The following is a 25,472-nucleotide window of genomic DNA, read 5'->3' on the forward strand; positions in this document are numbered from 1 at the left end:
GCACCGACGCTGGGCGCTGATCCATTGCATTGTCCCTGGGCGCTGATCCATTGCACCGACGCTGGGCGCCGATCCATTGCACCGACACTGGGCACCGATCCATTGCACCGACACTGGGCGCTGATGCATTGCACTGACCTGGCGAGCTGATCCATTGAACCGACCCTGGGCGCTGATCCATTGCAACGACCCTGGGCGCTGATCCATTGCATTGACCCGGGGAGATGATCCATTGCATTGACCCGGGGAGCTGATCCATTGCACCGACCCTGGGTGCTGATCCATTGCAACGACCCTGGGCGCTGATCCATTGCACTGACCCTGGGCGCTGATCCATTGCACCGACTCTGGGCGCTGATCCATTGCACCAACACTGGCCGCTGCTGCATTACACTGACCCGGCCAGCTGATCCATTGCAGTGACCCTGGGCGCTGATCCATTGCACCAATGCTAGGAGCTGATCCATTGCACCGACCCTGAGCGCTGATCCATTGCACTGACCGGGGGAGCTGATCCATTGCACTGACCGGGGGAGCTGATCCATTGCACCGACACTGGGCGCTGATCCATTGCACCGACCCTGGGTGCTGATCCATTGCACCGACCCTGGGTGCTGATCCATTGCATCGACCCTGGGTGCTGATCCATTGCATCAACCCTGGGCGCTGATCCATTGCACTGACGCTGGGTGCTGATCCATTGCACTGACCCTGGGCGCTGATCCATTGCACCAATGCTAGGAGCTGATCCATTGCACCGACCCTGGGCGCTGATCCATTGCACTGACCGGGGGAGCTGATCCATTGCACTGACCGGGGGAGCTGATCCATTGCACCGACACTGGGTGCTGATCCATTGCACTGACCCTGGGCGCTGATCCAATGCTTCGACACTGGGCGCTCATCTATTGCACCGATCCCGGGCACTGATCCATTTCACTGACCCTGTGCGCTGATCCATTGCATCAACCCTGTGCACTGATCCATGGCATCGACCCTTGGAGCTGATCAATTGCACCGACACTGGGCGCTGATCCATTGCACTGACACTGGGCGCTGATCCATTGCACTGACCCTGTGAGCTGATATATTACATCGATCCTGGGCACTGATCCATGGTATCGACCCTGGCACTGATCCATGGCATCGACCCTGGGAGTTGCTCCATTGCACCGACCATGGGCGCTGATCCGTTGTGCTTACCGTGGTGAGGTACAGGTAAATCTATGCAGGTTCATTCCATTTCGATACCTTGTTAGATGGCAGCTGGGTCACATGACCATGCAATAACCAAGTGTGAGTCAATCCTCCTTTGATGTCTGTAGTAAATGTGCACACGCAAACACACGTGCATATAAACAAACTCATGCATTCACACAAACATATACGAACAACATACACAAACACACACACATATACACTCATCCACATCCTTACATATCGTTACAAGGTTTTTTGTTTTTGTATTAAAAACTTAGAATGTTGTGTGTTTTAAAAAACTGAAAAAGGAATATTTAGTTGACATTCACGCCTGCAAATAGCTGAAACTTCTGGATGTTTTGAAAGGAAGCTGACTTTGTATCAAACACAGTAAAGCAGGCAATTTCAGGGAAACCAGCAAGGGGTTTGTCCTCCTCAGAGCAACTCTTTGAATGACTAGGAAGACTCTATGTCTGGACATGTGACCTGTTTAGGAAGGTTTTGCTTTCACTTTGGACCCTTTAAAACTCTAATGAGTTGGTCAAAGATCAAGCATTTGAAATTTGGTTTTGACCTGCCTGGAGATCAGAGAGGAAGACCGAGAGAAAGTGTTACCTTTCTCTGCAAAGGAATCCTGCATCTCTTGAGAAGAAACCCTGTATTTCAAAGGTGGCCGATTCCTATTGCCTCTTGTCTCTGAAGGATCCCTGCATCAAGTGTAGTTCCTGTTGCCACCTGTATTTTAAGAAATCCTGAAATCTGAAGAAATCTTGTACTGCCATCCTGTTGCTGTAAAACCTAAGAAGACTTGTTGCTGCACCCCGATGGAAGACCTAGGTAAAGCCTGCTGCAGTTGAATGCCTACCCATCACAGACTGTTCATCAACCTTGCCTGGAGAGACTTCAAGTAGCATCCAACTATTCGACTCTGGGACACCTTACCATCCGATGAACTTCCTACCAGAATGTGACAAACTAAGTTATTTTATTATTCCTTCTATTCTTATGAAACAGCTGGAAACCAAAATCCTTTTTTCTCCAGTTAACCGTTTTTTTAAAAAATGTATGTGTGCGTGCATGAGGACTAGGGAAATAAGGAGCTTTTCATATATAGATTTATCTCACTATTGGTTAAGACTTTTTTTTATAATAGTTGATTTTGTTGTTGATTAAAGAAACCTGATTGGTGTGCTTTATTCTGGGGGACAAATAGAGTATATAATTGGCTGTTGTTTGGTAGGTGGGAAAATTTACTGATATGCTGTGACCCATGGAGAAGTGGGACTGAATTAACAGTGCTCTCCTCCTGCTTCAGTCATAACAATATACACATACATGCATGCATATGCACAGATGCACACAAACGCATAGACACTATTACGACTGAGGTGGGAGGAGTGCACTGTTAATTCAGTCCCACTTCTCCACAGATCACAGCATATTATTTAAAATTTTCCCACTTACTAACACAGGCAATCATATACACTATTTTTCCCAGAAGAGAACACACTAATCCAGTTTCTTAAGAACAAAGAACAGTGCAGCACAGGAACAGGCCATTCGGCCCTCCAAGCCTGCGCCGATCTTGATGCCTGCCTAAACTAAAACCCTCTGCACTTCCGGGGACCGTATCCCTCTATTCCCATCCTATTCATGTATTTGTCAAGATGCCTCTTAAACGTTGCTATCGTACCTGCTTCCACCACCTCCCCCGGCAGCAAGTTCCAGGCACTCACCACCTTCTGTGTAAAGAACTTGCCTCGCACATCCCCTCTAAACTTTGCCCCTCTCACCTTAAACCTATGTCCCCTAGTAACTGACTCTTTTACCCTGGGAAAAAGCTTCTGGCTATCCACTCTGTCCATGTCGCTCATAACTTTGTAAACCTCTATCATGTCGCCCCTCCACCTCCGTCGTTCCAGTGAAAACAATCCGAGTTTATCCAACCTCTCCTCATAGCTAATGCCCTCCAGACCAGGCAACATCCTGGTAAACCTCTTCAGTACCCTTTCCAAAGCCTCCACGTCCTTCTGGTAGTGTGGCGACCAGAATTGCACACAATATTCTAAGTGTGGCCTAACCACAGTTCTGTACAGCTGCAGCATGACTTGCCAATTTTTATACTTTATGCCCCGACCGATGAAGGCAAGCCTGCCGTATGCCTTCTTGACTACCTTATCCACCTGCGTTGCCACTTTCAGTGACCTGTGGACCTGTACGCCCAGATCTCTCTGCCTGTCAATACTCCTAAGGGTTCTGCCATTTACTGTATACTTCCCACCTGCATTAGACCTTCCAAAATGCATTACCTCACATTTGTCCGGATTAAACTCCATCTGCCACTTCTCTGCCCAAGTCTCCAACCGATCTATATCCTCTGACAATCCTCATCACTATCCGCAACTCCACCAACCTTTGTGTCGTCCGCAAACTTACTAATCAGACCAGCTACATTTTCCTCCAAATCATTTATATATACTACAAAGAGCAAAGGTCCCAGCACAGATCCCTGCGGAACACCACTAGTCACATCCCTCCATTCAGAAAAGCACCCTTCCACTGCTACCCTCTGTCTTCTATGACTGAGCCAGTTCTGTATCCATCTTGCCAGCTCACCTCTGATCCCGTGTGACTTCACCTTTTACTGAACAACAAAATGATCAGTTTATTTTAAAACAAGTCTTAACTAATAATGAAGTAAAACATAACACAAATTAAAATTTTTAAAGTCCCAACATTAACTTTAAAGTCCCCTTTTTTACCTTAGCATTTCACACTCACACACACACACACACACACACACACACACACACACATATGTATACCCGTTAACCAAAAAATAAGGGATTTCTGGATCAGAGCTCTGTTACAGACAAAAAAACCCAGGCAGATCACTTGCCCACCTCTGGAGAAAAGAGCAGATGAGACACTCTACACCAAAACTGGCACACGGTCCAGCCTCTGAGCACACACAGACAGGCCACCGAGATCCCCCTAGAACAGTTCTCTTCAGGCGGCACCGAGAAGCAACTCTATCAGGCCCTCCTCAGAGACAGGAGACGAGACAAACCAACAGAGTGGACTTCAAAGGGTCTATAATGGAATTGCTGGAAAGTGAGCTGGGTTGTAGTCTTTTCTCCTTCCTTGACACTTCAGCAGACTTGACTTTATCTCCTTCCAGAAGGTAAAACACAGACACACTGACTAACAACTAAAAAGCTTGTCAGTTTTCTGTCCTTCCAGATGCTGTGCTGCTACTGGGCTTGTCCAGTCAAAGGGGCGCTTGTCACTTCTCTGTCCCTGTTACCAGGGTTTCCGCTCCATCTCTAACCTGAGTCATGTGACAACTAGCAACATTGTTGCTAATCCAGCTCCCCCAATGTCCTCTTGTTGGCTTTCTATTTTTAAAAAAAACTGGTCCAATATTTATTCAGCTTAACTATAAATTCCTTTAAAAAATATTTTTAATAAAAAACAATCACTTTCATAACACTAAAATAAAAGCAAAATACTGCGGATGCTGGAAATCTGAAACAAAAACAAGAAATGCTGGATTCACTCAGCAGGTCTGGCAGCAGTTCCGAAGAAGGGTCACTGACCCGAAACGTTAACTCTGCTTCTCTTCACTTTCATAACACCTCCACCCTCAGAGGAATGAAACAGCATTTTTAAATGCATTTCATTACCAAGTGTAGAAAAAATAGAAAACACATTTTCACACTCATACTCACTCATTCGCCCTCTTCTTGTAGTCAATAAAATTCTGCTCTGTACCTTATTTTCATTCAAATAACTTGAACATAGTTAGATTCTCGATAAAACATCTGCAATAACATTATTTTTATTCGCAATATGGATAATCTTTAAATGATAACGTTGTAACAGTAAACTCCATCAGAATAGTCTGGCATTCTGATTTTTACATTTTCAATGAAGACTGTCACCAGATCAGCCAACTGCAACCTTCCAAACAGAGACCCTGAATTGTTCCAAGTAAGGAATTAGGGAGGAGACTTTGTTACTGCATTAACTTTTCTGTGATATACAGAGTCTAGTTAAACTGTCAGGTTTAGGCTCTAATACTACTGGTGAACTCCAGCTGCTTTGACTGGTTCTATTAGGTGGTTCTGCAGCATGTATTGGATTTCTGCCTTTACCTGGGTCTGTTTCTCTGGACTTAAGCGGTAAGGATGCTGTTTTATAGGAATGGATTCCCCTATATCCACATCATGTGTGGCTAAGATTGTACATCCTGGCTTATCTCTACAGACTCTTTTAAATGCTGTGAGTAGCCTTGTTAGGTCTTCTCATTGTTCTGCATCTAAATATTTCCCGAGCAATTAAGTATTAGCTAACTGGATAGTAGGAGGTTAAATTTGAGAATTGTCTAGGCCTCCTTCTGCCTCATCCTCACAATCACTTTCATTCTTGACTGCTCCTACTACCTGACATACCTGTGCTTGCTTATCCTCCTCCCGGCGATTATACTGTTTTAACATACTGATATGACACAGCTGATTCCTTTTTCGGTGATCTGGTGTGTCAATCAAATGATTTACTTCACCAATAAAAACAGAAAGTGCTGGAAAAACTCAGCAGGTCTGGCAGCATCTGTGGAAAGAGAAGCAGAGTTAACATTTCAGGTCAGTGACCCTTCTTCAGAACTGGCAAATATAAGAAATGTAAAAGATTTTAAGCAAGTAAAGCGGGGGTGGGGCAAGAGATAACAAAAGAGAAGGAATAGCTGACCAGAAGGTCATTTCACCAATTCTCTTGACCACTTTATATGGACCACTGAACCATGCTTTCAACGGTTCACCCTGTAAAGGCATCAATACCAACACTTCATCTCCTGGTCGAAACGTTCGGGTCTTAGCATGCTTGTCTGCGCATTTTTTCATAGTTGTTTGGGAAGCTTTAAGGTGTTCCTGAGTCACTTTGCAAGCTCTCATAAACCGTTCGCAGAACACGGATACATAATGTAGCACAGAGGATTCACCCTCTGTTCCAAAAATCTTTCTTTAATTAGTTTTAGAGGACTTCTCATCACATGTCCATAAACTAATTCAAAAGGACAAAAACCTGTAGATTCATTAGGTGAATCCCTAGTGGTAAACAAAAGAAATTCTAGCCCTTTATCAGCGCAGGCTTGGAGGGCCGAATGGCCTGTTCCTGTGCTATACTGTTCTTTGTTCTTTATTGCAATCATGGGGATATTCATGACAGTATGCCCTAATCATTATTTTGAGGGCCTGATGGTACCTTTCTAAAGCTCCCTGTGTCTGTGGGGGTATGCTGAAGGCTTAAACTGTGTTATGCCTAAGTTACCCATAACTTCCTGAAAAACTTCAGACATAAAATTGGAATCTTGATCCAACTGAATCTCAGTCGGTAATCCATATCTTGTGAAGAACTGGGTTAACCTCTTTACCACTACCCTAGCAGAAATTGTTCTCAAGGGAATGACCTCTGGGAACCGAGTAGCCATATCCATGATAGTAAGTATATAGTGGTGTCCTGCTTTTGTTTTTGGTAAAGGTCCTACACAGTCTACCAACACCCTACTAAAAGGTCCCCAATAACTGGTATGGGAATTAGAGGTGCCGGTTTTATGGCAGGTTGCAGTTTTCCCACAATCTGGCACGTGTGGCACATTTTACAAAACTGCACCACATCGTTGGAAAGACCTGGCCAGTAAAAATGTTGACTTATACGTGCTTTGGTCTTCCGGATCCCCACATGTCCTGCTGTAGGAATCTCATGCGCGAACCTTAATAGTTGCCAGCAATTCTTTGGCTATACCACTATCTGGCAAACAACCATCCAGTCGTCAGCTGCAGGTTTGTGAGGAGGTCTCCACTTCCTCATCAGAACCCCATCTTTCATATAATAGCCTTCTGGAACTCCTTTTGCCTCAGCTTCTGTTTGAGCTGATTGTGCCACCTTCTGGATCAGCTTGCTGAGCCGTGATCAGAGAAAACTTATTAAACATTTCCTTTGGATTATCCAAATCCGCAAAGAAAGTTTTGGATATTCGGCTATCTGACAGAGGTGCCAATTTTACCTCCGACAATGGAACTTGTTTCGCCATTGCTTGGGTTACTACACCTGAAGGAAAAATTACTGGAACCTTTTCCTTTAACTGTTCTGTCTCTTTAACTTCCTTTGGTTTTTCTGTGACTACTGGAGAAGCAACTACTTTCGCTCTGGCCAAATTATTCCCCAGGAGGAGGTCAACTCCGTCTATTTGCAAACTATGGACAACTCCTACAGTTACCGTTCCAGACACTAGGTCACACTCTAGGTTCACCCAATACAAAGGTACGGGTACATACTCCCCGCCAATACCATTCACTAAAACGTTAGCATTCAGTGCACTCTCTGGTGGAAATGTTATGCCTTTCCCCAGCAGAGGTGTTTGGGTGGCTCCTTTTTTTTTATTCATTCATGGGATGTGGGCGTCACTGGCCAGGCCAACATTTATTGCCCATCCCTAATTGCCCTTGAGAAGGTGGTGGTGAGCTGCCTTCTTGAACCGCTGCAGTCCATGTGAGGTAGGTACATCCTCAGTGCTGTTAGGGAGGGAGTTCCAGGATTTTGACCCAGCGACAGTGAAGGAACGGCGATATAGTTCCAAGTCAGGATGGTGTGTGACTTGGAGGGGAACTTGCAGGTGGTGGTGTTCCCATGCATTTGCTGCCCTTGTCCTTCTAGTTGGTAGTGGTCACGGGTTTGGAAGGTGCTGTTTAAGGAGCCTTGGTGTGTTGCTACAGTGCATCTTGTAGATGGTACACACTGCTGCCACTGTACGTCGGTGGTGAAGGGAGTGAATGTTTATAGATAGGGTGCCAATCAAGCGGGCAGCTTTGTCCTGGATGGTGTCACGCTTCTTGAGTGTTGTTGGAGCTGCACCCATCCAGGCAAGTGGAGAGTATTCCATCACACTCCTGACTTGTGCCTTGTAGATGGTGGACATGCTTTGGGGAGTAAGGAGGTGAGTTACTCGCCTCAGGATTCCTAGCCTCTGACCTGCTCTTGTAGCCACGGGATTTATATGGCTACTCCAGTTCAGTTTCTGGTCAATGGTAGCCCCTAGGATGTTGATCGTGGGGGATTCAGTGATGATAATGCCGTTGAATGTCAAGGGGAGATGGTTAGATTCTGTCTTGTTGGAGATGGTCATTGCCTGGCACTTGTGTGGCGCGAATGTTACTTGCCACTTATCAGCCCAAGCATGGATATTGTCCAAGTCTTGCTGTATTTCTATGCGGACTGCTTCAGTATCTGAGGAGTCACGAATGGTGCTGAACATTGTGCAATCATCAGCGAACATCCCCACTTCTGACCTTATGATTGAAGGAAGGTCATTGATGAAGCAGCTGAAGATGGTTGGGCCTAGGACACTACCCTGAGGAACTCCTGAAGTGATGTCCTGGATTTCAGATGATTGACCTCCAACAACCACAACCATCTTCCTTTGCGCTAGGTATGACTCCAGCCAGCGGAGGGTTTTCCCCCTGATTCCCATTGACCTCGGTTTTGCTGGGGCTCTTTGATGCCATATTCGGTCAAATGCTGCCTTGATGTCAAGGGCAGTCACTCTCACCTCACCTCTTGAGTTCAGCTCTTTTGTCCATGTTTGAACCAAGGCTGTAATGAGGTCAGGAGCTGAGTGCCCCTGGCAGAACCCAGACTGAGCGTAACTGAGCAGGTTATTGCTAAGCAAATGCCGCTTGATGGCACTGTTGATGACACCTTCCATCACTTTACTGATGATTGAGAGTAGGCTGATGGGGTGGTAATTGGACGGGTTGGAGTTGACCTGCTTTTTGTGTACAGGACATACCTGGGCAATTTTTCACATTGCAGGGTAGATGCCGTGTTGTAGCTGTACTGGAACAGCTTGGTTAGGGGCGTGGCAAGTTCTGGAGCACAGGTCTTCAGTACTATTGCCGGAATACTGTCAGGGCCCATATCCTTTGCAGTATCCATTGCCTTCTGTCGTTTCTTGATACCACGCAGAGTGAATCGAATTGGCTGAAATCTGGCATCTGTGATGCTGGGGACTTCAGGAGGAGGCCGAGTTGGATCATCAACTCGGCACTTCTGGCTGAAGATTGTTGCAAATGCTTCAGCCTTATCTTTCGCACTGATGTGCTGGGCTCCTCCATCATTGGGGATGGGGATATTTGTGGAGCCACCTCCTCCAGTTAGTTGTTTAATTGTCCACCACCATTCACGGCTGGATGTGGCAGGACTGCAGAGCTTAGATCTGATCCGTTGGTTATGAGATCGCTTAGCTCTGTCTATTGCATGCTGCTTATGCAGTTTGGCTCGCAGATAGTCCTGTGTTGTAGCTTCATCAGGTTGACACCTCATTTTGAGGTATGCCTGGTGCTGCTCCTTTTTAGAATTAGAACATTACAGCGCAGTACAGGCCCTTCGGCCCTCGATGTTGCGCCGACCTGTGAAACCATCTGACCTACACTATTCCATTTTCATCCACATGTCTATCCAATGACCACTTAAATGCCCTTAAAGTTGGCGAATCTACTACTGCTGCAGGCAGGGCGTTCCACGCCCTTACTACTCTCTGAGTAAAGAAAGTACCTCTCACATCTGTCCTATATCTATCACCCCTCAACTTTAAGCTATGTCCCCTCGTGTTTGCCATCACCATCCGAGGAAAAAGACGCTCACTATCCACCCTATCTAACCCTCTGATTATCTTATATGTCTCTATTAAGTCACCTCTCCTCCTCCTTCTCTCTAACGAAAACAACCTCAAGTCCCTCAGCCTTTCCTCGTAAGACCTTCCCTCCATACCAGGCAACATCCTAGTAAATCTCCTCTGCACCCTTTCCATAGCTTCCACATCCTTCCTATAATGCGGTGACCAGAACTGCACGCAATACTCCAGGTGCGGTCTCACCAGAGCTTTGTACAGCTGCAGCATGACCTCGTGGCTCCGAAACTCGATCCCCCTACTAATAAAAGCTAACACACCATATGCCTTCTTCACAGCCCTATTAACCTGGGTAGCAACCTTCAGGGATTTATGCACCTGGACACCAAGATCTCTCTGTTCATCTACACTACCAAGAATCTTCCCATTAGCCCAGTACTCTGCATTCCTGTTACTCCTTCCAAAGTGAATCACCTCACACTTTTCCGCATTAAACTCCATTTGCTATCTCTCAGCCCAGCTCTGCAGCCTATCTATGTCCCTCTGTACCCTACAACATCCTTCGGCACTATCCACAACTCCACCGACCTTAGTGTCATCTGCAAATTTACTAACCCACCCTTCTACACCCTCTTCCAGGTCATTTATAAAAATGACAAACAGCAGTGGCCCCAAAACAGATCCTTGCGGTACACCACTAGTAACTAAACTCCAGGATGAACATTTGCCATCAACCACCACCCTCTGTCTTCTTTCAGCTAGCCAATTTCTGATCCAAAGCTCTAAATCACCTTCAACCCCATACTTCTGTATTTTCTGCAATAGCCTACCGTGGGGAACCTTATCAAACGCCTTACTGAAATCCATATACACCACTTCCACTGCTTTACCCTCATCCACCTGTTTGGTCACCTTCTCGAAAAACTCAATAAGGTTTGTGAGGCACGACCTACCCGTCACAAAACCGTGCTGACTATCTCTAATGAACTTATTCTTTTCAAGATGATTATAAATCCTGTCTCTTATAACCTTTTCCAACATTTTACCCACAACCGAAGTAAGGCTCACAGGTCTATAATTACCAGGGCTGTCTCTACTCCCCTTCTTGAACAAGGGGACAACATTTGCTATCCTCCAGTCTTCCGGCACTATTCCTGTCGACAATAACGACATAAAGATCAAGGACAAAGGCTCTGCAATCTCCTCCCTGGCTTCCCAGAGAATCCTAGGATAAATCCCATCTGGCCCAGGGGACTTATCTATTTTCACACTTTCCAAAATTGATAACACCTCCTCCTTGTGAACCTTAATCCCATCTAGCCTAGTAGCCTGAATCTCAGTATTCTCAACAACATTTTCTTTCTCTACTGTAAATACTGACGCAAAATATTCATTTAACACTTCCCCTATCTCCTCTAATTCCACACACAACTTCCCACTACTATCCTTGATTGGCCCTAATCTAACTCTAGTCATTCTTTTATTCCTGATATACCTATAGAAAGCCTTAGGGTTTTCCCTGATCCTATCCTGCACTCTTCATTGAACCAGGGTTGGTCTCCTGGCTTGATGGTAATGGTAGAGTGGGGGATATGCCGGGCCTTGAGGTTACAGATTGTGGTTGAGTACAATTCTGCTGCTGCTGATGGCCCACAGCGCCTCATGGATGCCCAGTTTTGCATTGCTAGATCTGTTCGAAATCTATCCCATTTAGCACGGTGGTAATGCCACACAACACGATGGAGGGTATCCTCAATGTGAAGGCGGGACTTCGTCTCGACAACGACTGTGCGGTGGTCACTCCTACCAATACTGTCATGGACAGATGCATCTACGGCAGGCAGATTGGTGAGGACGAGGTCAAGTCTGTTTTTCCCTCTTGTTGGTTCCCTCACCCTCTGTCGCATACCCAGTCTAGCAGATATGTCCTTTAGGACTCGGCCAGCTTGGTCAGTCCTGGTGCTACCAAGCCACTCTTGGTGATGGACATTGAAGTCCCCCACCCAGAGTACATTCTGTGCCCTTGCCACCCTCAGTGCTTCCTCCAAGTGGTTTTCAATATGGAGGAGTACTGAGTCATCAGCTGAGGGAGGGCGGTAGGTGGTAATCAGCAGGAGTTTTCCTTGTCCATGTTTGACCTGATGCCATGAGACGTCATGGGGTCCAGAATTGATGTTGAGGACTCCCAGGGCAACTCCCTACTCTATACCACTGTGCCGCCACCTCTGCTGGGTCTGTGCTGCCGGCGGGACAGGACATACCTGGGGATGGTGATGGTGGAGTCTGGGATATTGTCTGTCAGCTATGATTCCGTGAGTATGACTATGTCAGGCTGTTGCTTGACTAGTCTGTTGGACAGCTCTCCCAACTTTGGCACAATCCCCCCGATGTTAGTAAGGAGGACTTTGCAGGGTCGACAGGGCTGGGTTTGCCGTTGTCGTTTCCGGTGCCTAGGTCGATGCCAGGTGGTCCATCCGGTTTCATTTCTTTTTTTTGACTTCGTAGCTGTTCGATACAACTGAGTGGCTTGCTAGGCCATTTCAGAGGGCATGCAAGAGTCAACCACATTGCTGTGGGTCTGGAGTCACATGTAGGCCAGAGGAGTCACATGTAGGCCAGACCAGGTAAGAACAGCAGATTTTCTTCCCTAAAGGACATTAGTGAACCAGATGGGTTTTTACAACAATCGACAATGGTTTCATGGCTATCATTAAACTAGCTTTTTAATTCCAGATTTATTAATTGAATTCAAATTTCACCTTCTGCTGTGGTGGGATTTGAACCCATGTCCCCAGAGCAATATCCTGGGTCTCTGGGTTACTAGTCCAGTGACAATACCACTACGCCACCGCCTCCTGTATCCCTAAGTATAACTATTGGTTTACCTGCCTCACTTGAGGGATAAGGAGTTACTTATCCTTTTGACAAGAATTCCCTATAACTCTTGGGTATCTTATTCTCAACTCCTTCATTCACGTTGGTTTTTGGACTTCGCATTACAGCTGCAGTCAGAGCTACAGCCTGACCCCTTTCACTGCATTGGCTTTGTGCACCTCAGTAAGTCCCATGGGTTTACCACACAACTTCCAGCATTCTGCACGAAGATGTCCCACCTTGTGACTATGGTAACATTTAGGCTTGCAAACCTCACTTCCATCCTCAGCACCTTCTTTTCTAGCCTGAGGAGGAGATCATGGGGCATTCCCAGCTGTCCCTTCTTGTCCCCGGCTACTTGCCTTCCTTTCACCCTCCCACCTTCTATCCTTCTCGGCTTTGTGGGGTGACGGATAAAGGGTTTGGACTTATACACAAGCTCATAATCATCAGCAATTTCCGCTGGCTGTCTGGCCATTGAAATCTTCCGGTTCTCTACATGGGTTCTTACTAACGGAGGGAGTGAATTTTTAAATTCTTCCAGGAGAATTAGTTCCCTAAGGTTCTCATAAGTGGCTTCCATCTTTAGTGCCCAAAATTAATTTGCTTTACCCTCTCAAATTCTATATAAGTCTGCCCAGATAATTTCCAGTGGTTCCAAAATTTCTGTCAGTAAGCTTCAGGGACTAATTCATACGCAGTGAGAATAGCCTTTTTGCCATCTCATAATCTGCAGAAGCCTCCTCAGAAAGCATGGCATAAACTTCATGAGCTCTGCCCATCAACCTGCTTTGAATAAATAATATCTAGCTTTCCTTTGGCCACTTCATCTGTTTGGCTATCTTTTCAAAAGAAATGAAAAATGCCTCTATGTCCCTTTCCTCAAATTTCGGGAGGGCTTGTACAAATTTAAATGGCTCTCCACTGGGTCCTAAGCTGGAGACAGATCTTTCCCCGCCAGAATTTTCACTGAAATCAAGACCACTCTTTTGACTTAGTTCCAGCTTTCTAATTTGGTATTCCCTTTCTCTTTCTCTTTTCTTTTCCTCAAGTTCAAGTCTTTTCATTACCAATTCTTTTTCTTGCTCAGGTTTTTTCAATTCTGCTTATTTTTATTTTTATTTGTCAAGTTCAAGCTGCCTCATCTGTAACTGAATTTTAGTTAATTCAGCTGCACTCCACCACCCGCCCCCCCCCCCCCCCACCAGCCCCAGTTTGCTTTCATCTTCTTCCAAATTCAAATGGTGTGCTATTACTTCAATGATGTCTGCTTTCTTAGATACTGGTTTTAACTCTAACACCAACCGTTCTACCAAATCCTTTAGTTTAACCTTGGTTATGTATCTCAAATCACCCAGGGATAAATCCTCCTTCCCCAAAAAAGTCACAGCAACTGTTAAAGACATTGGTGATGTAAACTTTGCTCTAAACCTTGTTCTTTTTATTTTTCCTTTTTCAATTATTATTACTCCACTTACAATTGCACGTCGTCAGCATTGGGTTTATCCCAGAAAGAGAGCCCCCAATTAAATATGTTACAACCAAGGTGGGAGGAAGGTATTATTAATTCAGTCCCACTTCTCCACAGGTGCAACATTTATTCAGCTTAACTATAAATTCCTTTAAAAAATATTTTTCACCAAAAAATAATTTTCATAACAACACAAACACGGACACATACACTAATATGTGCATATATACTTACACAAACATACATATATGCACATATACATCAGCACACATGCATGTACACACACACACAAATTAATAGACATATGCACAGTAACATTCACCAGCCGACACATGCCAACATACACACCCATACACACAAATATGTACACATAAACACATATCAACAGTAATACTTCAGCATACACACCAACACACACAATAGCTGAACACTGATGTGAGAATGTTCCCTGTACACTTTCTATTTCCAGTCCGCATTCTGTTAAATCTGTGAGTTAGCCATCTTCTTTGTAGCAGAGACTGTGTGACTCACTCCATGAATTAAGAGAATAAAGCAAGATTGTACTTGCTCTGAACCCACTGCGTTTAACACTTATCAACTTGTCCCTCAGAAATAGTTGCTCAGTGACCTGATAAAATGAATATCTTGATGTACCCGAAGGGTGAGAATTCCTCCAGTTACTATGGACAGCCTCTTTGAAATTTCCAATGTTATTTAGGCATTTCTGTTACTAGAGTGTTCTACTTTTCAAGCTTGTGCAAATCAGACCATGTTCACAATTCACTAAAAATACAGAGCAGGGAATATCACACATTCATAATCCACAGGACAACCAGCACACCAAGTTTCCCAATTGAAATTCCAAACATTGTGGAGATCTTGATGTATGCTGCTGATATAGTGAAACTCCAATTGCATAACCTCCTGATACTGTAAAACTGATAGGATAACCTTCTGATCCAGTGAAAGGCCAAGAGAATGATGACTGATCTTGCCATGCCCATCTTGCCTCGGCCAATAAAGGAAAAGATCCCATTTGCCTTCTTCACCACCCTTCCACCCGTCTTGCTACCTTTAGGGATCTGTGGACATGCACTCCAAGGTCTCTCTGTTCCTTTCAACTTCTTAGTATCTTACTATTTATTGTGTATTCCCTTGCCTAGTTTTCGCTGTCCAAGTATATCACCTCATATTTCTTCAGTTGAATTCCATTTGCTACTTTCTGCCTACTTGACCAGCCCATTGATATCTTCCTGCAGTCTACAGCTTCCTTCCTCGCTATCAACCATATGGCCAATTTTTGTATTATCTGCAAAATACTTGATCATGCCCCCTGCATTATGTCTAAATCATTGATATAGACCACGAAAAGAAAGGGATCTAGTACTGAGCACTGTAGAACAAGGAAACACAAAAACATCCGTTGACTATTGGACTTTGCTTCCTGTTACTGAACCAATTTTGTATCCAACTTGCCATTTGCCCTTGGATCCCATGGGCTCTTACTTTTCTGACCAATCTGCCATGTGGGATCTTGTTAAAAGCCTTGCCAAAATCCATGTAAACTGCATCAAATGTGCTGCCCTCCTCAACCCTCCTTGTTACCTCCTCAAAAAATTCAGTCAAATTACTTAGACATGGACCTCCCTGAATAAATCCATGCTGATTGTCCTTGATTAATCTGTGCCTTTCTAAATGACGAATTATACAATTCCTCAGAATTTTTTCCAATAATTTGCCCACCACTGAGGTTAGGCTGATTGGCCTTTAATTACAGAATTACAGAATTGTTACAGTGCAGAAGGAGGCCATTCAGCCCATCATATTTGCACCAGCTCTCCAAATGAGCAATTCACTCAGTTCCACTCCCCGCCCTCTCCCGTAACCCTGCACATTCTTCCTTTTCATATAACAGTCTAATTCCCTTTCGAATGCTTCAATTGAATCTGTCTCCACCAAACTCTCAGGCAGTGCATTCCAGACCTTAACCACACGCTGCATGATAAAGTTTTTCCTCATGTCGCTTTTGCTTCTTTTACCAATTACTTTAAATCTGTGCTCTCTCGTTCGCGTTCCTTTCGTGAGTGGGAACAGTTTCTCCCTATCTACTCTATCCAGACCCCTCATGATTTTGAATACCTTTATCAAATCACCTCTTGCCTTCTCGTCCAAGGAAAACAAGTCCAAATTTCTCCAATCTATCATAACTGAATTTCCTCATCCCTGGAACCATTCTCGTGAATCTTTTCTGTGCTATGTTAAATGCCTCACATCTTTCCCAAACTGCAGCACCCAGAACTGGATGCAGTACTCCAGCTGAGGCTGAGCTAGTGTCTTATAATTGCTCAAAACATCCCATCCTCCCTTTGTAAACAATGCTGCAATGTTAGCATTTCTCTGGCACCACACCTGGAGCTAGAGAGGATTGGAAGATGATGCTCAGAGCCTCCACTATTTCCTCCCTTGCTTCTCTTAGCAGCCTGGGATACATTTTATTTGGGCCTGGTGATTTATCTGCTTTCAACGATGCTAAACCCTTTAACACTTCTTCTGTCATTATACTTATCACATTCCAATATTTCACACTCCTCCTCCTTACCAACAATGTCTGCATCATTACTCTCTTTTATGAAGACAGATGCAGAACATTCAGTAAGAACCATGCCCACACCTTCCACCTCGATACACAGGTTACCTTTATCATCTGTTATCATCTCTATCTTTTCCTTAGTTATCCTCTTGTTTTTTATGTATTTATAAAACATCTTTAGGTTTATCTTGATTTTTCTTACCAATATTTTTTCATGCCGTCTCTTTGATTTCCTAATTTCCTTTCTAATTTCACGCTGACACTTTGTATATTCCTCCTGATACAGAGAAATTCCAATAGGATAACTTCCTGATTTGGTGAAACTCCAATATGATAACCTTCCGTTACAGAAAAATTCCGATAGTTTAACCTCCCGATACAGTGAAACTGAGATAGCATAATCTCCTGATACAGTGAAACTCCAATAGGATAACTTCTTTTGCAGAATGGTCCTCCAGAATTCAGATAAAAGAGAAGAAACTTCTGAGATTGCATGCTATATTCAATGCCAGTACAGAATAATTCTCTTTATCTCTGCATGTTTTTTTCTGCCGATGTTGATCTTTGTTTCACTTTCTTTCATTATTTTCTCTATCTCTATCTGCCTTTGTGCTTTCTGTCTCCTCACTGTCTCTGTTTCACTGTGTTGTCACCTCAGTTTCTTTAAGTCATTGTGCTTTCTGTTTCCACTTTCTCTGTTGCACAAATTTTTGTTTCTCTTTTTGACTATATGGCAGTTGGAGGCAGAATCGGTGTCAGGCAGGCTGGGAACATAATGGAAATGGACAATGGGCTGGTAAACCAACATCTTTCCACCTCCCTCTGTTTTTCCCAGGGGCTTGTTGACAATGCAGTCGGGAATCCCTGTGGGTGAAACGTGCAGCCAGTTACATCAAACAAAATGCCAGTAAAGAGCCATTTTACAGGTAAAATGACTGTTTCCCAAAGGCACACAAGTTGTTCACTGTGTTGACAGCCTGGCTAGATAAGGAAGGCAAACGCATAGCAGGAATGCATTGACACATCAAGCCACCATTATTGCAAAACAATAAAGGGGGAAACTAGCACTAAATGGGCCAACCATAGTGTTAGCGGTTTCAGGCTGGCACGAATGGGAGAAACTTCCTGAAGCAAGTACTTTGGATAGATGGCAGTAAGACACACTTGGTGGGGAATTTTATGCTGGCGGCGGGGTTCTCAACGTCGGGAGAAACTGATACCGAGATCCCTGTGTTGCCTCTTCTATGGAAGGCCCGCCGAATTTAGTGCCAATCTGGCACTTAACTGGACAGCAGCGGGTCTTCCATAGGATTTAGAATCCCGTCGCTGGAAGTCCCGGTCTTGCAGAGCTGCCGGCCAATCAGAGGCCGGCAGCAGCAGCACATCCGCGGAGGCGGTGGCTGCTGCTGTAGCTACAGCGACCAGACACCAAAGAGCGGCACTGGAACCAGGCTTAAGGTAGGTCAGGACGGGAGGGGTCTCGCGGGGTGGGGCTCACAAGGGGGGGTGATGAGGGGGTCGGCAGCAAGGGCAGGTGGGGTGGCCCTCAGTGGTCCTCCCCTTCCCAATGCCGGTTCCTCATTCAAAGGTACTAAGTGCCTTTGAATGAGGCCCCTGCCCCGCACCCCCCTCCCCCCACACCCCAGAGCCGGGAAACAACCCGCATAGTTTTTGGTGCCTTGCTTCCCATGTGGTGACAGGGCCGTCTGCCGCACTGGTACTTGCGGCAGCGGCGGGAAGAGGACCTTAATTAGGGATTAATTACCCAGTTAAGGGCCTCAATTGGTAGTGGGACGGAAAAGCCGTTCCCGCCCTGGACTAAATTTCAGTTCCCCACCTCACCACCATCCCACCCGATATCACACGCTCCCCAGCTCCTAACCCGTTGCAGGGGAGAGCGTAAAACTCCACTAGTAAATAAGGCCAGTAAGACTGAGAGGAAGAGCAGGCAGAGAGATGTTGCGGAGCACAGCGGGACTGGTGGTCTGAAGAGCATTTGTTTCATTGCGAGAAGTATAACAGGTAAGGCAGATGAACTTAGAGCTTGGTTTAGTACTTGGAACTATGATGTTGTTGCTATTACAGAGACTTGGTTGAGGGAAGGACAGGATTGGCAGCTAAATGTTCTAGGATTTAGAAGCTTCAGGCGGGATAGAGGGGGATGTAAAAGGGGTGGGGGAGTTGCATTACTGGTTAAGGAGAATATCACAGCTGTACTGCGGGAGGACACCTCGGAGGGGTCATGCATCGAGGCAATATGGGTGGAGCTCAGGAATAGGAAAGATGCAGTCACGATGTTGGGGGTTTACTAACGGCCTCCCAACAGCCAGCGTGAGGGAGAGGAGCAGATATGTAGACAGATTTTGGAAAGATGTAAAGGTAACAGGGTTGTAGTGATGGGTGATTTTAACTTCCCCTATATTAACTGGGACTCACTTAGTGCTAGAGGCTTCGATGAGGCAGCATTTGTAAGGAGCATCCCGGAGGGCTTCTTGAAACAATACGTAGATAGTCCAACTAGGGATGGGGCCGTACTGGACCTGGTATTGGGGAATTAGCCCGGCCAGGTGGTCGAAGTTTCAGTAGGGGAGCATTTCGGGAACAGTGACCATAATTCCATAAGTTTTAAGGTACTTGTGGATAAGGATAAGAGTAGTCCTCGGGTGAAGGTGCTAAATTGGGGCAAGGCTAATTATAACAATATTAGGCAGGAACTGAAGAATTTAGATTGGGGGCGGCTATTTAAGGGTAAATCAACATCTGACATGTGGGAGTCTTTCAAACGTCAGTTGATTAGAATCCAGGACCAGCATGTTCCTGTGAGGAAGAAGGATAAGTTTGGCAAGTTTCGGGAACCTTGGATAACGTGGGATATTGTGAGCCTCGTCTAAAAGAAAAAGGAAGCATTCGTAAGGCTTTGAAGGCGAGGAGCAGACTAATCCCTTGAGGAATATAAAGACAGTAGGAAGGAACTTCAGCAAGGAGTCAGGAGGGCTAAAAGGGGTTATGAGAAGTCATTGGCAAACAGGATTAAGGAAAATCCCAAGGCTTTTTATATGTATATAAAGAGCAAGAGGGTAACCAGGGAAAGGGTTGGCCCACTCAAGGACAGAGAAGGGAATCTATGTGTGGAGCCAGAGGAAATGGGCGAGGTACTAAATGAGTACTTTGCATCAGTATTCACCAAGGAGAAGGACTTGGTGGATGATGAGCCTAGGGAAGGGAGTGTAGATAGTCTCAGACAACTCATTATCAAAAAGGAAGAGGTGTTGGATGTCTTGCAAAGAATTAAGGTAGATAAGTCCCCAGGGCCTGATGGGATCTACCCCAGAATACTGAGGGAGGCAAGGGAAGAAATTGCTGGGGCCTTGACAGAAATCTTTGCATCCTCATTGGCTACAGGTGAGGTCCCAGAGGACTGTAGAATAGCCAATGTTGTTCCTTTGTTTAAGAACGGTAGCAAGGATAATCCAGGAAATTATAGGCCGGTGAGCCTTACGTCAGTGGTAGGGAAATTATTAGAGAAGATTCTTCAGGACAGGATTTACTCCCATTTGAAACAAATGGACTTATTAGCGAGAGACAGCATGGTTTTGTGAGGGGGAGGTCGTGTATCACTAATTTGATTGAGTTTTTTGAGGAAGCGACGAAGATGATTGATGAAGGAAGGGCAGTGGATGTTATCTATCTGGACTTCAGTAAAGCCTTTGACAAGGTCCCTCATGGCAGACTGGTACAAAAGGTGAAGTCACACGGGATCAGAGGTGAGCTGGCAAGATGGATACAGAGCTGGATCGGTCATAGAAGACAGAGGGTAGCAGTGGAAGGGTGCTTTTCTGAATGGAGGGATGTGACTAGTGGTGTTCCGCAGAGATCAGTGCTGGTACCTTTGCTGTTTGTAGTATATATAAATGATTTGGAGGAAAATGTAGCTGGTCTGATTAGTAAGTTTGCGGACGACACAAAGGTTGGTGGAGTTGCGGACATTGATGAGGATTGTCAGAGGATACAGCAGGATATAGATCGGTTGGAGACTTGGGCGGAGAAGTGGCAGATGGAGTTTAATCCGGACAAATGTGAGGTAATGCATTTTGGAAGGTCTAATGCAGGTGGGAAGTATACAGTAAATGGCAGAACCCTTAGGAGTATTGACAGGCAGAGAGATCTGGGCGTACAGGTCCACAGGTCACTGAAAGTGGCAACGCAGGTGGATAAGGTAGTCAAGAAGGCATACGGCATGCTTGCCTTCATCGGTCGGGGCATAGAGTATAAAAATTAGCAAGTCATGCTGCAGCTGTACAGAACTTTAGTTAGGCCACACTTAGAATATTGCGTGCAATTCTGGTTGCCACACTACCAGAAGGACGTGGAGGTTTTGGAGGGGGTACAGAAGAGGTTTACCAGGATGTTGCCTGGTCTGGAGGGCATTAGCTATGAGGAGAGGTTGGATAAACTCGGATTGTTTTCACTGGAATGACAGAGGTGGAGGGGCAACAAAGTTATAAGTGGCATGGACAGAGTGGATAGTCAGAAGCTTTTTCCCAGGGTGAAAGAGTCAGTTACTAGGGGACATAGGTTTAAGGTGAGAGGGGCAAAGTTTAGAGGGGATGTGCAAGGCAAGTTCTTTACACAGAGGGTGGTGAGTGCCTGGAACATGTTGCCGTGGGAGATGGTGGAAGCAGGTACCATGGAGACATTTAAGAGGCATCTTGACAAATACATGAATAGGATGGGAACAGAGGGATACGGACCCCGCAAGTGCCGACGGTTTTAGTTTCGGCAGGCATCAAGATCGGCGCAGGCTTGGAGGGCCGAATGGCCTGTTCCTGTGCTGTACTGTTCTTTCTTCTTGTTCTTTGTCCACCCTTTGTGTCATTGCACTGCGGCCAGTTGGAGAGATAAAGAGCAGCACCAACCTTTAAAGCTGTGCCCTTACATGGGGGAAATTGGTTTCACATACTTTGAGGTAGAGTGATCCAGTGAGGAGGTCCTGCAGTGCTCTGCAGCTCAGCATGCACAGCGGAAGGGGCATCAAACACCACAGGACCAGCAGCTGCAGCATCCATCACAGGGAACGACATTTGGACGCAGCAGAGGGAATGCCTGAAGAGCTGCACCCAGAAGAAGGCATAACCTTGTGCACAGGATCTTACAGGCCAAGGGGCAGCTTCCTTGACATGTCATAACAGCAGTGTCTTCGAAGACTGTGGCTGTCGCGTCAGGTCGTCACCGACCTGTTTGCCCTGATGGAGACGGACCTAGTGCCATTAGGAGCCCATGGCAAAGAAGGTGACTGTCACCTTCAATTTTTAGCTGTCCAGCTCATTTCAGGGCTCAGCCGCAGATATCTGTAAAATTTCACAATCAGCAGGGTACAAATGTATGAGCAAGGTCACGGATGCCTTGTCTTGGAGAGCATCCCACTACATCAAATTCAAAACGTACGCAACCAATCAAGCCCAAAGGCTTCACCTCGATGGCCAGCTTTCTTCAAGTCCAGAGGATCATCGACTGCACCCATATGGCGATCAAGGCTCTGATAGACCATCCAGGTGTATTTGTTAATCGTAAGGGCTTCCACTCATTCAATGTGCAGCTGATATGCAACCACCGCATGTATTTGCAAGATTTCCAGGGAGCTGCCATGACACCTTTATCCTTTGGCAGTCTCAGGTTCCTCCGCTCTTCAGACCTCTGCACAGCCTCAGTGGATGGCTCCTGGGTAACAAGGGGTACCTGCTGAAGACCTGGCTGCTGACCTCAGTGTGTCACCCACCACAGAGGCACATGATAGATTTAGTAGGTGCCTTCTATGTACCACGGTCCCAAAATGCAGTTCAGGGGCTTAGACCGCTTTGGGGCACCCTTTATTATAGGTCAGCAAGGGTTTCACACATAGTGATGATGTCCTGTGCCCTGAAGGACCTGACACTTTAAAGAGGATTGGACATGGTGCTAGAGGATGTTGAGGACGGACAGGCTTCCTTGGAGGGAGGATGTGCTGGCGAAGCATGAACATTCAGAGGTGCCTATGAATGCATCCTGGCATTGACCTGCATGGCAGAGAAGCCATGATGCCCTCATCCAGGCACGCTTCAACTGAGGGCAGTGTGCCCATCATTGCCCTCGTGCCAGACATTGCCTAGACACTTACACAGCATCCTCACACACCAGTCCCTTCCTGCAAACAAAGGTCTCCAATCGGATAAGACATCCCAATATTACGTCCTCCACCCTGTATTGAGAACCTATGTCTCAAGGCACTTCTATACTTTAACCTACCCATGGTGTGGAATTGAGGTAGACCATGATGCATCCTGGGGAACAAAACATGGTTCTTTAAAATAAAAGTTTATCATTCAATAATAACAACAGAATCTGCACCCATGAATCCCTTTGTGCCAGTAAAACTTTCTTGGCATCCTCTTTCGCTTACTTCTGCGGAATATTACTCCTGTGGATGAAGCAAAACTAGAGGCAGCCTGCTCGTTTCCAGGCTGTGACACTTTAGATGCCTGTTGGGGTGTCCTCTGGTTTGCCTGAGGGCTCCTTCAAAGACTGCCCCACTTCCATATGTGCAAGGGTAAACTCAGTCATGGGGTTGGGAGTCAGCAACTGTGTCTCTGTCAGAGGGGGAAGGAACATGACCTGTGGGGGGGGATGTAGCTTGAAGAGAGCCATGAATGCCATCCTCACTGTCCACCTGTTTCCTCCCAGGGCTGACCTGCACCTCCCAAGTGTGGGTGAGCACTTGGATGCATTTGGATGTATTGTCTGGCCATCAAAGCGGCAATTCACTCAATGTTTTTCAATGTGTTGCTGTCCTATGGAGGCCATTTCTGTGTGCCTACACCCACTCATTGGTGTGCCGCATCTGACTCTCCATGAGATTGGCGATACATTCAATGGAGGTCATCATGCGCTCATATACCAGAGACATAACAACACTCATGGCCACGATGGACTTCTTTAGTGCTAGGGACTGCAATGCCTCTTGGAATTCAGACAAATGACCACACATTTCCCTTTGCTGTTCAACAAGTACCTGCTTAGTGTATGACCCCCTGAGGCTCAGCCTCTGTGTCTCGCTGAGCATAGTTAGATGCTTCCTCAAGCCTCCGATATGGACTTTCCATGTCTGTCTCTGCCTGCAGCATCTGCTCCTACTCACATGTGATGTGCTCCTCAACTTGGCCACCGTTTCTATCTGGGATGCTGGATCCACTGAAGTGAGTGTATCTGCACTGGTGTAGGGGGGGGCGCATGTGTCATATAACAGTGAATCTTCAGAGTGCTGCTCCACCTCCTCCCTCATCTCTTGCTGTGCCCTTGATGGCCCCTGCAGGAGACAAAAGACAATACCAGTGTGGCACTTGGCTGACAGAGACATGAAGCCCTTGCATTTCACTGATGATCATATTCCTCCTATCAGTGAACAGCACACCACATAAGTCACATGCTGCAGACAGCTGCAAGTGTCATATATAATGCTTTCACCTGCTCGCTGCAGCACCTCCATCTCTCCATTGGCAATGGCATGCAGTAATGCCACCCTGCCAATTTCCACTGCATCCTCTTCCATTGGCATCAGTATGGCCAAGGATGCCATTCCACCAGGAATTGTATTCTCTCCTCTCCCGCAATGAGAAAAGAGAGTAAGGACTATTATTAGAACAGTTTTGCTTCGGCCGTAAGATTGTGGTTGATCGAGGTCAATCATCCCAGCTCCAGGACATCACTGCAGGAATTCCTCAGGGTAGTATCCTAGGCCCAACCATCTTCCACTATTTCATCAATTACCTTCCTTCAATCATAAGGTCAGAAGTGAGATGTTTGCTGATGATTGCACAATGTTCAGGACCATTCGCAACTCCTCAGATGCTGAAGCAGTCCATGTAGAAATGCAGCAAGACCTGGACAATATCCAGGCTTGGGCTGAGAAGTGGCAAGTAACATTCGTGACACACAAGTGTCAGGCAATGACCATCTCCAACAAGAGAGAATCTAACCATCTCCCCATGACATTCAACAGCAGTATGAATGCTGAATCCCCCACCATCAACATCCTGTGGGTTACCATTGACCAGAAACTGAACTGGAACAGCCATAGAAATACCGTGGCTATAAGAGCAGGTCAGAGGCTAGGAGTCCTGCAGCGAGTAACTCACCTCCTGACTCTCCAAAGCCTGTCCACCATCTGCAAGGTACAAGTCAGGAGTGTGATGGAATACTCTCCACTTTCCTGGATGTGCAGCTCCAACAAGCTCAACACAATCCAGGACAAAGCAGCCCGCTTGATTAGCACCCCATCTATAAACATTCACTCCCTCCACCACCGACGCACAGTGGCAGCAGTGTGTGCAATCTACAAGATGCACTGCAGCAATTCACCAAGGCTCCTTAGACAGCACTTTCCAAACCCGTAACCTCTACCACCTAGAAGGACAAGGGCAGCAGATGCATGGGAACACCACCAAGTTCCCCTCCAAGCCACACACCTTCCTGACTTGGAACTATATCGCCGTTCCTTCACTGTCACTGGGTCAAAATCCTGGAACTTCCTTCCTAACAGCACTATGGGTGTACCTACCCCACATGGACTGCAGCAGTTCAAGAAGGTGGCTCACCGCCATCTTCGCAAGGGTAATTAG

At 46.1% G+C, this 25,472-nt stretch overlaps 1 protein-coding gene across 15 annotated transcripts in view; it reads left to right on the top strand.

Annotated features, from left to right (window-relative positions):
- Positions 1–25,472, top strand: part of shank3a (SH3 and multiple ankyrin repeat domains 3a) — a 1,286,992-nt gene that overhangs the window by 870,986 nt on the left and 390,534 nt on the right. The window lies entirely within an intron of this gene.

Source organism: Heterodontus francisci, chromosome 27 (assembly GCF_036365525.1).
Source record: "Heterodontus francisci isolate sHetFra1 chromosome 27, sHetFra1.hap1, whole genome shotgun sequence".
NCBI lineage: Eukaryota > Metazoa > Chordata > Chondrichthyes > Heterodontiformes > Heterodontidae > Heterodontus > Heterodontus francisci.